We start from the raw sequence: 16,244 nt of genomic DNA on the forward strand, positions 1-16,244 counted from the left end.
AGACGTTGAAGAGGGTGGGGCTGAGCGATGATCCTTGGGATACGCCGCAGATGACTTCGGTGGCCGCGGATCGGAACGGGGGGAGGCAGACTCTCTGGGTTCTTACGGCGAAGAACGAGATGATCCACTCCAGGGCCTTCCCTTGGATTCCGGTGTTGTTGAGGTGCTGTATTAGTGTGCGGTGGCATACTGTGTCGAACGCTGCTGAGAGATCCAGGAGGATGAGGGCAGCTGTTTCCCCGTTGTCAAGCAGGGATCTGATGTTGTCGGTAGCTGTGATGAGGGTGGTCTCGGTGCTGTGGTTAGCTCGGAAACCGGACTGTGAGGGGTCGAGGGATCCGTTTGTCTCAAGGAAGGCGGCGAGTTGCTTGTTGACGGTCTTCTCGATGACTTTGGCAGGAAAAGGGAGGAGCGAGATGGGCGCGGAAGTTCTTGAGGTCCGCGGTGGGTTTCTTCAGGAGGGCGCTGAGTTTGGCATGTTTCCAGCTCTCTGGGAAGGTGGCGGTGGCGAAGGAGATGTTGATGATGTCCCGGAGTTGGGGTGCGATGATGGAGTTGGCCTTGTTGAAGCCGTGGTGAGGGCAGGGGTCAGTTGGTGATCTGGAGTGGATGGTGTTCATCGTACGGCTGGTGTCTTCGGTGCTTACCGGGGTCCAGTTGCAGATGGTGGTGGTCGGGGGCACTGGTTCGGTGGTTGGGTGCGTGGTCTGTGCGCCGAAGCTGTTGTGTATGTCGGCGATCTTGCGGTGGTAGAACGAGGCGAGTGAGTCGCAGAGGTCTTGAGAGGGTGTGATGTCGTTGTTGCAGGCGCTGGGGTTGTGGAGCTCTTTGACGATGCTGAAGAGTTCCTTGCAGTTGTGAGTGTTATTGTCCAGTCGTTCTTTGAATGTTGCTCTTTTGGTGGTGCGGATCAGCTGGTGGTGTATGCGGGTGGCATTCTTGAGGGCTGTCATGTTTTCTGTAGTCTGGTCGTGGCGCCAGGCTTTCTCGAGGATGCAGCAGTTTTTCTTGGAAGTTTTGAGTTCGTTGGTGAACCACAAGGTTTTCTTGCTGCCCGGTCTGCTGGGAGGGTTCTTCAGTGGTGCGAGGTCATCAGCGCAGTTGGTGAGCCACTGTGTGAAGTTGCGGGCTGCTTCGTTGGCGTCCTTTGTGTTGGCGGGAGGGTTCTGGCTGATGGAGGTGGTGAGCTGGTCGGCGGTGATCTTGCTCCAGCTCTTGCGGGGAACCTGTTGCGGGTGGTGGTGGGTCATGGTTCTCCTGAAGTTGAAGTGGACGCAACTGTGATCAGTCCAGTGTAGTCCGGTGGAGTGCCTGAAGGAGATGTGCTTGCTGGAGGAGAAGATGGGGTCTAGCGTGTGGCCGGCGTAGTGGGTGGGGATGTTCACCAGTTGCTTGAGTCCGAGGTTGGCGAGGTTGTCCAGCAGGGCGGTGGTGTTGCTGTCATTGTTGTTCTCCAGGTGGAAGTTGAGGTCCCCTAGGAGGATGTAGTCTGGGGAGGTGAGGGCGTGCGGGCTGATGAAGTCTGCGATGGCTTCGCTGAATTGTGTGCGTGGTCCCGGGGGTATGTAGATGAGGGTGCCTCTGAGGGTGGTCTTGGGGTCGGTGTGTATCTGGAAGTGAAGGTGCTCTGCGGCGGTGAGGGTGTCTTCAGAGTTGGTTGTGATGCGGATGGTATTTCTGTGGACGATGGCGAGTTACCGGGAACGAACACAGTGTCCCCAAATAAATTATAAAGGCAGCCGTGGCCGCAACGGCCCTCCAGTGCCGCCGCCGCCGCCCGTGGCCGTTTAGAAGTGCAAAGCCGCCGGGTAGAAGATTTAAAGAACAGGGTATCACACATGCGTCCCGTTCTACCGAGGTGTTTTTGACTTCGCAGACAAAAAGAAGGGTGAACATTATACTCCGTGGATCTCCAGTTAATCTTGGTCAGTAATGTTGTCCTATGACTTTAGAGTCATTCCGAGTGATTGTAGTTTATGTTGGTAGAACTCATTTCATTTATTTTGGCAGTCTGGTGCTTCCACAAGGATAACGTTTTGGATCAGTGTAATCGTTAACAAAGGAGCAGCCCGAATTTCGAGATAGAACTCCCAGGTTAGTAGAGAGACGAGTTTTTTAGTAGTGTGTGGTTTATATTATACCCATTGACGAACCATGACAGGTCTCTACATTCTATGTTCCTTGTATATCACTCCATTGATTCGCACGTTTTCAGGAGCGCTTTCAAAGTAAAATTTTATTCTTTAGTGGTTCAGTTTTCACGAGGCTCTTCGGTTTAAAGTTTGGTGACACCAGGGGGACTCGAACGTGCTTTATTTATTTATTCTTTGAAGTGTGCATCCAGCACTGAGAACCCTTATTTTCCACATTTCACTTTTCAAACCTCTTGAATGTGGCCTTTCATTTTTGAAGTGTGCATTCAGACTGATAACTGAGCAAAGATGCAGTGTTCACAAGGCAATAGTTCTGACTTGTATGTATGATGTTACTTGTTGTATCATATATCTGGATGCAATGACAGAAACAGCAAAATACAAGTCGGGCGGCACACTATGCGAAACACAGATTTTTAGCTTACATGTTTTGAAGCCATGCACTTAATTACATTGACTACGCCCTTTTGAGAGATCCTCCAGGTATTACATTCCACTTAAAGCCCTATTAGTTTATAACCTAAACGAAGTAAAGGGAAAATATGGTTGCCCTGTTTGGCATTTCTAATTGGGGTGAAACATGAGGTAAAGGGTGCAAGAACAATCAGTGAATTTGCAAATTTCTTAAGTATCATAATTTCAGGTTTGAATAACCTAAAGGGGGATGTTTGACTTCCACTGGTATAGTTTCAGTAATAGTAAATGCATATTTCTCTCCCTAGGCCAGGACAAATAATTAATAAACATGATAGATCTGGAAGAGAAGATTATCCTGAAATTTCCAAAGGTAACAATTCTCCTGTCAGGAGACTTCGATGCAAACATTTCCAGCCAACCCATGTGAGACAACTTCCAATCAGAAACTAGAAATTCCCTGGGTATTTTTTTCCAGATCCTAACATCAAACCTGGGATATGGTAAAGGTAGAAAACTGGGCAGAAACCTGGAAAGTCTGCGTATGACCGTAATAAATGGGAGAATCAAAGGAGACCAGCTGGCGAAATAAGCCTTTGATAATGGGAAGTCATGTTCACTTATTGACTGCACCGTAATGTCATCTTTATATCTTGACACTGTAAAAGGTCATGAAATTGGAAAGTTATGAGGAAGTGACCATAAGCCCCATCTGGTATCACTTAACAGTTCTTCAAAAAAGGGAGGGTGTTCGCAGAATAGCTATTCAATGCAGTGGAAGCAGAAATGGCAGATCATATGAGCAGCAAGCCTAAAAAAACCCAAAGGATAAAAAAAATCTGCGACCAACTGAATACAAAAGATTAATTTACTCAGTGAGAGATACTGCATCTAAGGCCTTAAATTATGGAAAGAGGCTCAAGGGTAAACAATGGTCAGCTAGGGACAAGGCACAGACAAAGATAAATAAACAGATAAGGGAGGCTTTTAAATTGAGCGTAGACAACAGAAAAGCCCTAATCAAACTATACAGGAAGGAGATTAGAAAGTAGATAAGTAAGACTACCTGGACAGAGAAAGACACAGCCTGGTCCAAGGTTATAACAGATTTACGTAAAGGAAGATCAAAGTGTTTCTGGGACACTGTGCGCAAACTTTTGGGATCAATGAGTAAACCAGTAGCAACTCTTGTGACTGAGGATGAATGTGTCATAAGAGAGCTATGTAAGGAAAAAGAGTCCAATAAGAATGTAGCCCTCATGGAGATCCCCATAATTCAAATGGACAATATAGAACTGATTTGGAGTATCTCTCCCTGAATCCAATGGTGAGAGAACTTAAATAGTTTGCAGCCACAAGGCATAGTTGTATTATCTGCTGATATACTAAAGCTTAACCCAAGCCTGTGGGCCGAAGTGTTGACCCCAGTGTTTGAAGCTGAAATAAGAGGTCAAGAAATTCCAGAATACTGGAATGGAAGCATACAGGTCCTGAATAAAAAAAAAAGGGCCTCAAGAGTTACAAAGAGCTACCACATGAGCACCCTGTGGGAAATACCAAGCAAAATCTAAGTTAGATACCTATTAGAATCACTGGATGCATGGGCTGTCAAGGAGGGAGTGTGCCCGAAGACACAGTTAGGCTTTAGGAGAGGATATTCAATGGTGTGGTGGAAGGTTTCCTGATATTGAAATTGCTGGCCAAAGAATATGCCTTCAGATGAAAACATGAAAACAGACCCTCTATGTCTCATATATAGACTTACCTACAGCGTACAACACCATTAACGTGCCCTCCTTTGGGGAAAAAATATAAATAGGAGTGAATATATATATATGTATATATATATATATATATATATATATATATATATATATATATATATATATATATATATATATATATATATATATATATATATATATATATATATATATATATATATATATATATTGCCACAGCTTCTTCTTCCTACGTTAAGTAGACCAAAGGTCACGGCACAGCAACAGATGGCTTTCAGCGTTCTTTATTTACACACCAGTGCAAAAAGTAACGTGCATCAGATGGACGGTCAATATATATATATATATATATATATATATATCTATATATATATATATATATATATATATATATATATATATATGTTGTAAAAATTGATCATTCAACTTCATGAGGGTCATGGATGAGAATTAAATAGGGTAGGAATTAAGCTTTATCAAGAAAAATACTTGAACCAAATATCTTAAGGCAAAGGTGTATATTAAACCCACTCCTTTTCTCCATATATATCGCAGATGCACTTACGACACACTTCACTGACATGAAGCAGGTTAAGTGTGATTGTCAGCTGCTAAAATACAAGTGAAATACATCTATATTAAAGGAAGTAAATGTACATAGATGAGTCTTGAGCAAACCAGGTAGGCTGCATTATGCAGCTAAACTTACATGAGATGCTTTAGGTGTGTTTATTTAAATATATTGCCAAAATAATACCATATGACTAAATTATACATTAGAGAAGATGGTTCGCTGAACAGTGTCATGTATGTGCATGTTTGCATTGTGCTCTCTGATGGATGTCACATACGATTTTTCTGAGTCCCCAGATAGATCATGCAGTCTGTGTGTTCTCTTTTGTACTGCCAGTCACCAGTATATTCAACTGTGTAGCCTTTGACCGTGTCATGTATGTGCATTAGCGGGGAACCGAGGTGCTTGCTTACCAATTTTTAAACACCTGAAGGGAGGGGGGCGACTAGGCACTCACCCAGACGGCCGCCATTTCGAGTGGGCCAAGGTGAGCGCTCTAGCCTTTTTCCCTCCCCAGCACGTAAAAATCGGGCTGGCGCGACTGCGCCGCCGGCGCGCCAAAGGCAAGCCCGTTTGCGCCCGTCCGCGCCGGGCCCACGCTCGGCGCTAGGACCCCTGGTCGGACCAAGACAGGTACGAATCTCCGAATCAGTTATGACAGGGGAATACTACTGGGACTCAAAGGATCAGGTGGTGGGGCAGACTGCACATGTTTAGATCCTAGAAGTGAGCTAGCCCGTAGTGTTAAGACATGCCTGGGTTGTAAGACAGTTCTACCTAGACTACGAATGACCCCTAGTCAGCTAAAAGGGGTGGTGGGGGATATAGGGGCCAGAAAGGAGGAAAGGAAAGGAAAGGACGAGGTGCATAATTACAAATGTGTATCCATCAACACTAGGTCCCTGGTGAAGCACAGCATGGAATGTGCAGAACTACTAATAGAGAAAGAGATACATATAGCATTCATTACGGAAACCTGGATGGACGCTGCATCTGGGCCAGACGTAGTGAAGGCTACTCCCCCTGGATATCTTTGCCACAGGCATGATAGGAAGGGGAAAAGAGGAGGCGGCCTAGCGGTGATCTACCAAAGTGACATTAAGGCCATCACCGATGGACGCCTGTGAAGCTCTATCTTTCAATTTTACGTTTCTGAACCACCATGCTTTCAAAGGAATACTACTATATAGGCCCCCTGGGGCGAAAACTACGTTTTTGTACTCCATGGGGAGCTTATTAGAAGTAGGTATGTGCGAAGAGACCTTTACTATACTAGGGGATTTCAATTTTCATTTGGAGGATGGTGGAGACCCTGAGACTATGGCCTTACTAGACTTGATGGAAGCAGTTGACCTTAAACAACTGATGGCTGGACCCACCCACTGTGCCGGCCATAGGTTGGATGGTTTATTTTCTAACCATCCAGCAGTAGTGGGAGCTGGAACATGGCCAGTGGCATGGTCTGACCACGTGATAGTAGAACTTAGCATAGTGGTTAGGAAGCTTAAGAACAAATAAAGACTAATAGAGCCTGGAATAAGTTGGCAGGAGGAGATTTGGAGGAACTCCTTATGGCATCAAAAGAGGAGCCTCCACTAGACGTGAAGGAAGCGGCTCTAGCATATACGAGCTGGCTGGAACACGCAACTCCGACACTAGTGCCTTTGAAAAAAGGCTGCAGGCAGAGGGAGATCCCTTCAGCCCCCTGGTTTTCTGAGGAGCTCAGATTAGCTAAAATAGGATGTAAAAAGCTTGAACGGGAATGGTGGAAAGGTTATAAGGAAAGGGGAAGAGGAACCTAAAATATGGGCTTCTTGAATATAAGAAGTTGATTGCCCAAGCAAAACAAGATTATTTTACGACCCGTATCAATCAAGCTAGTAACTGCTCAAAAGAATTATTCAGGACACTTTCTAATCTTGTATCCCCAAAAGTTGCAGGGCCGCAGCCCACCCAATATCTGTGTGAGATCCTGGCAACATTCTTCAGGAATAAAGTTGAGACGGTTTTTAATGCTTTCTCAGGCTTAACTAGGAGATGGCCATTAGCACGAAAGCAGATCCTTAGGGGTGACCCACGGAAAGACATTCTAGAAGAGTTCATACCTGTAAGCACGGAAGAGACAAAAAAAGTGCTTTACGGGATAAAATCAGGATCCCCGTATGACCCATGTCCAGCAACGGTAGCCAAGCTGGCGCCTGGTCCCATTGTGGAAACATTAAGAGCGATCTTTAACAACATGTACGCAACCGGGCAGTTCCCCTCTTGCTGGAAACGTGCATCGATCCTTCCACTGTTGAAAAAGTCAAATCTAGATACAACGGATCCCAACAACTATCAACCCATATCAAGGCTCCCACTCCCAGCCAAACTAATTGAAAAGATGATGAATTCTCAACTCAGTGTGTTCTGGACCCCTCTCAGCACGGTTTCAGAGTGGGCCATAGTACTGAGTCGGCCCTAATAAAGGCAACTGAGGAAATTAGAGAAGTAATGGACCTAGGGGGTAGAGCTGCACTGGTCCTTTTGGACCTTTCCGCAGCCTTTGACACGGTCCATCATGGAATTTTGATGGACCAGTTGAAGAGCTGTGGGGTGCAGGGGAAAGCAGGAGACCTGGTGAATGCGTTTTTGACTAATAGAGAACAGAGTGTGGCGATGGGGGAGTACGCATCCAAATCTTTTGTTCTACCATGTGGGGTTCCTCAGGGCTCCTCCCTTAGCCCCACTCTGTTCAACTTATATGTCTCCTCCCTGGCCCCAATTATTAAATCCTTTGGCTTTAATCTAACCTCCTACGCTGACGACACACAAATTGTGGTGTTAGTGCTGCCAGGAAGGGACAATGGAGTGGCTTTACAATTTCAAGAATGTATGCTGGGGGTGAGAAGGTGGAAGGGCGAAAATTGCTTGATGTTGAACACCGCAAAAACGGAAGTTATGGTTTTTGGCCTCAGCAATGTCTTATGGAGCCCAAAATGGTGTCCAGAAGAGATGGGGGTCCCCCCGCTTCCGGTGGCAAAGGTGAAGAATCTAGGGGTTCTAATAGACGACCAATTCACATTCAGGCCCCAGGTCAAAGCTTTAACTTCTTCAATTTATTTTCTGCTGAAAATGTTGCGGAAGATACTTCCTTTTCTCCCTGAAAGCAGTAAAAAGACAGTGGTTACAGCCCTGGTTCTACCCCGGCTGGATTACTGCAATAGTCTGTTGTTGAATGCCCAACAGGGACTACTTAACAAGATGCAGGTCCTGCAAAATGCAGCAGTCAGACTCCAGACGGGCATTCCGAAATACGCCTCCGCGTCGTGTGAACGAACGAAATTACACTTGTTGCCAGTGCGGAAGCGGATTGCGTTTAAGGCCTTGTGTCTGGTTTTTAAGGCCCTTCAAGGCCTTGGACTGGCACGTCTGAAGGATTATTTTCAATGGTATAACCCCCGCAGACAGTTAAGATCATCGAGCTCGCGCTTGGTCACAGTTCCTCGCATAAGGAAAGCACGATGGGGGGATAGGGGCTTTGTGTTGGGGGCCTCAAAGGCCTGGAACGCCTTGCCCTTTGCCCTGAGAAACACCACCTATCTTATGACTTTCAGGAAAGGCATCAAGACTTGGTTATTCACAAAGTAATCTCGTTCGGCTAATACCTTTGGGAGCATTTCATCAGCGCCAGGACACCTCCGGGTAACAGTGCGCTCTATAAATGTCAAAAATACATAAATAACTTGCACGATCAAGGTAACTATTAGCGGCAATACTACGTGTCTCTCGGACATCTTTCTAGTGCTCGCCATCCTTTTTCCCCAGAAGCTCCCCTCCCCCCCCCCCCCGCCCACGGGGCGGCAATCTGAGGGATAGCCCCTGGCACCACGAGCTCTAGCTACGCCTCTGTTCCTGAGGCACCGAATTGCTCTACACTGGACACAGGCTCTGACTCCTCGCCCGACTAAGTGAAGGCAGATATGTGTGATTGGGGGATTGCAGAGGAACGCCGTCTGCAATCTGCGTGAACGGTCAAATATGCTGAAAGAGACTTGGCAATGTGGGGTTTTATGCTAGAAAGGTTACGGGCGACGGATCAACCAAGTGGGAACACATCAAGCCTGCCCGAGGGGGTGACCCCCCACACAGCGGGGACCGCCACCGGAAAGTCCCCTCGGCAACAGATAGCGACCATGGCTAATGGTTTAATAGACGGACGGCAGAGTGGGGGTCGGAAACCTTGAAGCAGAGCCAAATACCCCATTCGCATTTTCGAGGGTGGGACCTCGGTGGGGCACAACAGCGGTGGCAATAAAACGCATGCCTGCTTATATGTTGGCCGAATTGGCGTTCAATGTAGACCCTCAAAGCATTGTCCCCTTCCCCCGCCCAGAACTAGTGGGGCCACACCTCCAGGAGGGGGCTGGGAGGGACATCTGCTAACATATATATGGGCCTCTCTTAATGTTGTATAAAATAAGAAAAAAAGATAAAAAGATCATGCTGAATTGTACCACTACTGCCAATATCTGCCGAAAGTTCTGTCTTGTTCTGCGTACATAAAAGAATAGGCCATAAAAGCACAAGTTAATGCATTATGGCCGAAATACTGCAATGTTCAGTGGTTAAGCGCCCACGGACAAATACCTGTTGGTTTAAGGGTGTGATTATCACTCTTAACATGTATGTTGTATTGTATTTATACGTGTCCAATCGACCATATACGATAACCATGTGCCACCTATATACAGACATTAAGGTAAATTGATATGTATCATGAGGTCGTTGCCCGCACCAGTCAGACACACTGGAGATATGCTTAATATATGTATATGCGTAAATGTCCTTTATAACAAATACTAATGAAAAAATGGTTAATAAAACAAACTAATAAGTAATATTGTTATATGCCCTCCATTTGGAACACAATACATGTTTCAATAGAATGAATCTTGCCAGCTTAAAGTAAAAATATTATGTCTATGATGAAACATTAGTTTCGATGTAAGAAATAAGATATCTGAATACACACTGATTCTTGTAAGAGCTTGTATACAAATTAGTGTGAGGTAACTTTTACAGCTGAGCAATCATTTAAATACAATGGCTCAATGATAGGGGTTGATCTCATAGGTCATGAAGTTATGTGCTGAACGAGGTCCAGAGAGGTTGTTTGAGTTTATAACTAAAAATTATATTTTCAGGTCTTCCTGCATCTCCTTTACAGTACCAGCAAGAATCAGACTTAAACAGTCCTAGTCCAGTCAGTCTGACAGGCGTTCAATCAATCAATCAATCCGGTTACTTGTAAAGTGGGACTACTCACCTCTAAGGGTCTCAAGGTGCTTGGGGGGAGGGGGACAGATGGTCCACCGGAGGCCTTCAGAATGCTGGATGGCACAGGAATAGTTTGCATTGCGAGAGAGATGTCCAAATCTTATTTGCCCAAGGATTGGCACAACTGTCCATGACATATTTGCTATAATATGTTTGTTTATTGTCAGAAGTATGCTTAGGCTGATTTTCCGGGGTCCGATCCCGCCCAGGCCCTTCGCAACACACTCTGTCCTCCTTGGGGTCCGGGTCCCACCCGGGAACCCTGTTCTTCCACTCGCTGGACAGCCACTCGGGGAGCCCACCCCGGGTGGCTCCGGCCGGCTCCCAACCCGGCCAGCACCCTCGCATGCTTGCATCATCAGTGATGTCATGAGTGATGTCACTGACCATGTCATGAGTGATGTAATATGTGACGTCATCAACAGTGCATTGCGGACGCGCGAGTTATAGTTAGCTGAACTAACTATAACGGGGGAATTTCAAAGGTTTTGTATGAGTGAAATGTCCAGCTGATTATGACATGTGTGAAACCTATGGTTTTTTCAATGAATTTGCAAGGTTTTTTAAATGCTAATTCCTAACTATAACATGTGTGAAACATATGTTTTTTTCAGTTTTTTTCAGTCCTCTCTGGTTCAGAGAGGACTTTGCTCATATGTATATATACACGAAACTCCACCACGCCACTTCCAATCCCCACTCGGATCAGCGAAGCGATAACCAGGAGACGGACTACTGGATCAAGTTGCAGGTTCTTTATTTCAGTTCAGCTGGTAAAAGTGCACAACACGTTTCGGGATAAGCAAGCCCTTGCTCACATGCAATTACTGTTTGTAACTTTTTTAATTTTATACTGCTAGGTGGACCGCCTACACCCGCCCTCTAACCAGGCCATGTGACCATGAACATGGACAACATACTATACATTGTAGTTCTTACTGTGCAAATAGGCAAAGTTGACAGTATAAATAGCTGTATACAATAAAACAAGTATTTAAAATGTTCAACTATTACCGGATAAATCCATAAATATGCAGAATAAAATAACAGATTCCTAAATAATATGTCTTGCGAGCACATCAGTATGTAAAGGTAGAGGATCTAGAACTAGAATAGGCGGGTAAACTTTAAAGTGATATTAACAGTGCAAAAACAGTTCATGTCTAAAGTGCAAAGAAGCTGACTAACACGTGCAAAAATTTGGGAACAAAGTGCTCTAGTGAATGATAAAACAACTTGTATAAATATGATAAATCAATGCTTTCTAAACAATTAGGATAAACCCTTATTTTGTCAGATACAAAAGCATGATAAAAACATTTCATATTAATTACGGAGTTTATCATTAAAAGTGATAAAAAACACCCTGTGTATAAAAAAGTGCTAAAAAAGATCTTATTAGAAAAAACAGTATATTTAAATATATTTACACAGAGGAGCTGGGGAACTGAAGAACTTCAGCCCCTGGCTAACAGGGAACCTGACTAGCCATGGGGAATTTAATAGTCAAGATACTGAAACACAGGGAACCATTATATATAATTTTAAACCCCCCAGGCAACAGGGAACCTGACTACCTGGGGTCACAGAATTCATATCACCAGAATAATGGAGTAGGCCAGAATGTAGTGAGTCCCTTTATAAGAAAGTATGCAGCTCCTCTGTATTATTCAGCCCATTGGGCCACTTACTGTCAAACTCAAGGATCATGCTGGACTCTAGTTGTCTTAGTTTGAGCTCTCTATTACCACCTCTACGGAGTTTGGGCACTGCTCCAACTACATAGTACGATAAACAGTTGACATCCTTGTTGTGTTTAATTTCAAAGTGGCGCGCCACTGGGTAGGAAGGGTCGCTGTGCAAAATTGCTCGTAGGTGTTGCAAGATCCTGACGTGCACCTGTTGTTTAGTGCTCCCAATATATTTGAGACCACAGGTGCATGTCAGGACATACACAGCGAATTCCGTTTTACAAGTATGATTACCAATAATCGGAATTTCTTCCAAACTGAAAGGGGTACAGTAGTGGGTCTTATTGACACCAAACTTGCATGCTCTGCAACTGGAGCATTTGCGAAACCCTGCTGCAGGTTGCAGCCAAATGTTTTTTTGCTTTAGTTCTGGACTGTTTGATCCAGAACTGCTCCCATATTGCGTGCTTTGCGAAAGGTCACCTTGGTTTGGGTGGTAATATGACCCCTAGGACATTGTTTGTGAGGACAATAGGCCAATTTTTGTTGATAATCTTTCTTTACTTACTTTTCTGATCACTAAAGGCCGTGATGAATCTGGGACAGACATTGGACCTTTCATCTGCAGTCTGGTTCTGTTATTCAGTAGCATTACTGGTAGAATCAACAGGGAAGAGATTTGCTCGGGTTCTGGAACTAGTTTTAGCTAGCATAACGTTTGAATACCCCCGGTCTTTAAGCCGGTCTCGTAATTCCCTCACACATCTTTCAAAGTCGTCAGCAGAGCTGCACATTCTTTTTAATCGTAAGATTTCTCCAAAGGGAATGCTATGGATGGTATGCTTGGGGTGGAGACTAGAGGCATGTAGAGTGGTGTTACCTGCGGTAAATAGTGTGGTTTGTATTTTACTAGAGTCATCTATATATACCTTGACATCTAGAAACTCTACCTGTTCCGCACTAATATTAAATGTAAATTTCAAATTCAGGGAGTTATTATTGATTTCCTCAATGAAGGAGACAGCTTCTTCCTCTTCTCCTTGCCACACAATAAAAATATCGTCAATGTACCGCAAGTATTTGAATACTTTTTCATTCACCCAAACCATGTGCGTGGCGTTGAGGATCCGCTCCTTCCACCAGCCCACGTGCAAGCACGCATAGCTGGGGGAGAAACAGGCTCCTATCGCAACGCCCCTCAATTGTCTCCACACTTCTTTCCCAAATGCAAAATAGTTATTATTGAGGCACCAGTCCATTAAACTTAGTACAACTTTGTTGTGTTCATAATATTCCACAGGTCGTAGACTCAAAAAATGTCTTGCAGCGTTAAGGTCACTCTCATGGGCTATACTGGTGAACAAGGACTCCACGCCCAACGTTATTAACAGCATGTCGTCCTGCCACTCAACTGCTTCTATTTTCTTCAGGAAGTCACTAGTGTCCCGGACAAAACTTGGCAGGTTCTTTACTAGATCTTGTAAGAAGAAATCTATGTATTGTCCAACTTTCTCTCCCATACTGTTGATGGCCGAAATTATCGGTCTTCCAGGTATGGGCGTGATTCCTTTATGGACTTTTGGTATTAGGTAAAAAACTGGTAGCACTGGGAACTCATTGTGCATAAATTTAAAATCATCTCCTGAAATGAGGCCATCCCTACTATCTATAGCAGCAGTTACGAAAAAGGATTGTTGGGGAATCGCGATAGCACAAGAACTTGGCAAAATTCATCTCCCATTGAAGGGAAATCATCGTTGGCGGCAAAGCAACTACAGTGACCAGGAATCGCGATAGCACAAGAACTTGGCAAAATTCATCTCCCATTGAAGGGAAATCATCGTTGGCGGCAAAGCAACTACAGTGACCAGGATGCTCGACGTTAAATATACGCCCATTGATGGGCTGGACAATGGACTGAAGCACCGATATGACCATGGTGGTTGCAGCGCTGCCTGTTCAGATGCGCCGAGCTCCTCCTCTGAAGAAGACCGTTGCACGGTCGAAATGCATTAGGAAATTAAAACGGAGCTTTAAATAAATCAGCTGCAAAGAAACGCGATGTGTGTGCGACTCGAATCTTTTTTCAGAAAGGTGATAACAATATATATATATATATATATATATAGATATATATATATATATATAGATATATATATATATATATATATATCTATAGATCTAGTGGATCTAGCACAGATCTCAGTGTCAACAACCAACCTCTGCCTGTTTTGGAAATTGATGAGGAGCTGGGTTTTTTAGTGGAAGAAAAACTGCGCACATTGAGGCCACGCCAAAAAGCAACGGCAAAACCCGCCGCAACCAAAAGCGCCGGGAAAGGCGAAGAAGAAGAAAACAAAGGGTCCAAGAAACCACAGAAAAACAACCAGCAATGGAAGAAAAAGAAACAATAATGGACAATTCAATTATCAACCTGTCCAATGTAGTTCTGACCAAGGCGGAGCAACAACTTCTCGCGTTGGGTTTAAACTACTGTCCTAAACAAAAATTTAACTATGCTTCCACCAGGGTGGATGTTTATTGTTACATCCGAAAATTAAAACTGCAGAAATTTTTTGCTCTACAACGACTTAAAACTCCGATTGGCACCAACAGCTCTGCCAACTCAAATACTGCTGACACAAATCAACCTTTTGTAGTGTCGGATGCCCCGGCGCTTCTGCAATACATGGTTTGATAAATGATGATAATGTGGAAGTAACCGGAGAAAGTGAAATGGAGAGTACACAAATCCAATTAGAAAGAATCAACATCGCTAAATCAGGAGCAGGCATTACTCCTTTTAAGCGCAAATCGGATTTTGTACCCATTATGACTCGTGATGCAGTTGATGTTTTCCAGGATTGTGTCATTACTGAAATGAAGGAACTGCATAAAACCACCAACATCCACAAACAAAGAAAGAAATTTGATGCCAAACAAGCGCAATACTCTGCATTAATGAAGAAATTGAAAGATAATCCGGACATTGTTGTAAAAACGGCAGATAAGGGTGGCAACCTTGTCATTTGGCCAAAGGCAGCATATATTCAAGAGGCTCAAAGACAGCTATCGGATCCAATTTGTTATAAGAAATCCACAAACAAAGAATACATTAAGGCTAATGAGAATTTGAACAAATTGCTACAAAAACATCGAAGAGAGGGCCTGATCTCAGAGGAAGAATATTTATTCATGCTCAATGAACATCCAACTCTACCTACTATGTACCTGATCCCGAAAGTGCATAAAGGACAATCACCAATACCCGGGAGGCCAATAATCTCGGCAATCAACAGCTGTGGTGAAAGAGTTGGTCAATACGTGGATTTCTTTCTGCAAAAGTGGGTAAGCGGACTGCCTAGTTTTGTACGCGACACTGGAGACTTTCTTGCCAAAATAGAGGATCTAGAATGGCAGAATGATATGCTCCTTATAACTTTGGATGTTGAACAATTGTATACCAGCATTGCACATACAGATGGTATAAATGCAGTTTCTCACTTTCTAGGCCAACGGCCAATTGATTTCTATGAGCATAACAAGGTGATTCTGGGCTTAATAGAATGGTGTTTGTATAATAACTATTTTTTATTTGGCAAAGAGATTTGGAAGCAATTGAGAGGCGTGGCTATGGGGGCCTGCTTCTCCCCCAGCTATGCGTGCTTGCACGTTGGCTGGTGGGAGGAGCGGGTCCTCAATGTCACGCATCAGGTGTGGGTACGTGAGAAAATTGTCCGTTACCTTCGCTACATTGATGATATCTTTTTAGTGTGGCAAGGTGATGAAACTGAAGCATGTGCGTTTATAAAAGCCATCAATGATAATCCATACAACCTTAAGTTTACCTCCAAAATAAGTAACAAACAAACAGAATTTTTGGATGTAACTGTATACATTGATGAACATGATAGAGTGCAAACTACTCTCCACCGCAAAGCTACTGCAGGTAACACTACCCTTCATGCCTCTAGTTTACACCCTAGGCACACGATCCAGAGTATTCCCTATGGGGAAATACTTAGGCTGAAAAGAATCTGCAGTAGTACAAATGATTTTGAGAGCAGTGTCAAAGACTTACGCATTCGCATGCAAGCCCGAGGATACACTGAAAAAATGTTCAACCAAGCATTAGCTAAATCAAAAAATAGAACCCGGGCAAGTCTTTTAAGCACATCTTCTGAAATAACTAACTCACCTGACGAGACAATTGATACCACCAAACAGGAATGTCCCAGGTTCATCACCAATTACAGTAGCCAACAAAATAAAATAAGACAAATCATCAACCATAATTGGCCCATTGTACTAACGGACAACGTACTAGGCAATATGCTTCCTAATAAACCTA

At 44.1% G+C, this 16,244-nt stretch overlaps 1 protein-coding gene across 1 annotated transcript in view; it reads right to left on the reverse strand.

The window, feature by feature from the left end:
- The window catches only part of LOC147701819 (uncharacterized), a 786,161-nt gene that overhangs the window by 538,313 nt on the left and 231,604 nt on the right, over window positions 1-16,244 (reverse strand). The window lies entirely within an intron of this gene.

Source organism: Lissotriton vulgaris, chromosome 7, assembly GCF_964263255.1.
Source record: "Lissotriton vulgaris chromosome 7, aLisVul1.2, whole genome shotgun sequence".
Lineage (NCBI taxonomy): Eukaryota > Metazoa > Chordata > Amphibia > Caudata > Salamandridae > Lissotriton > Lissotriton vulgaris.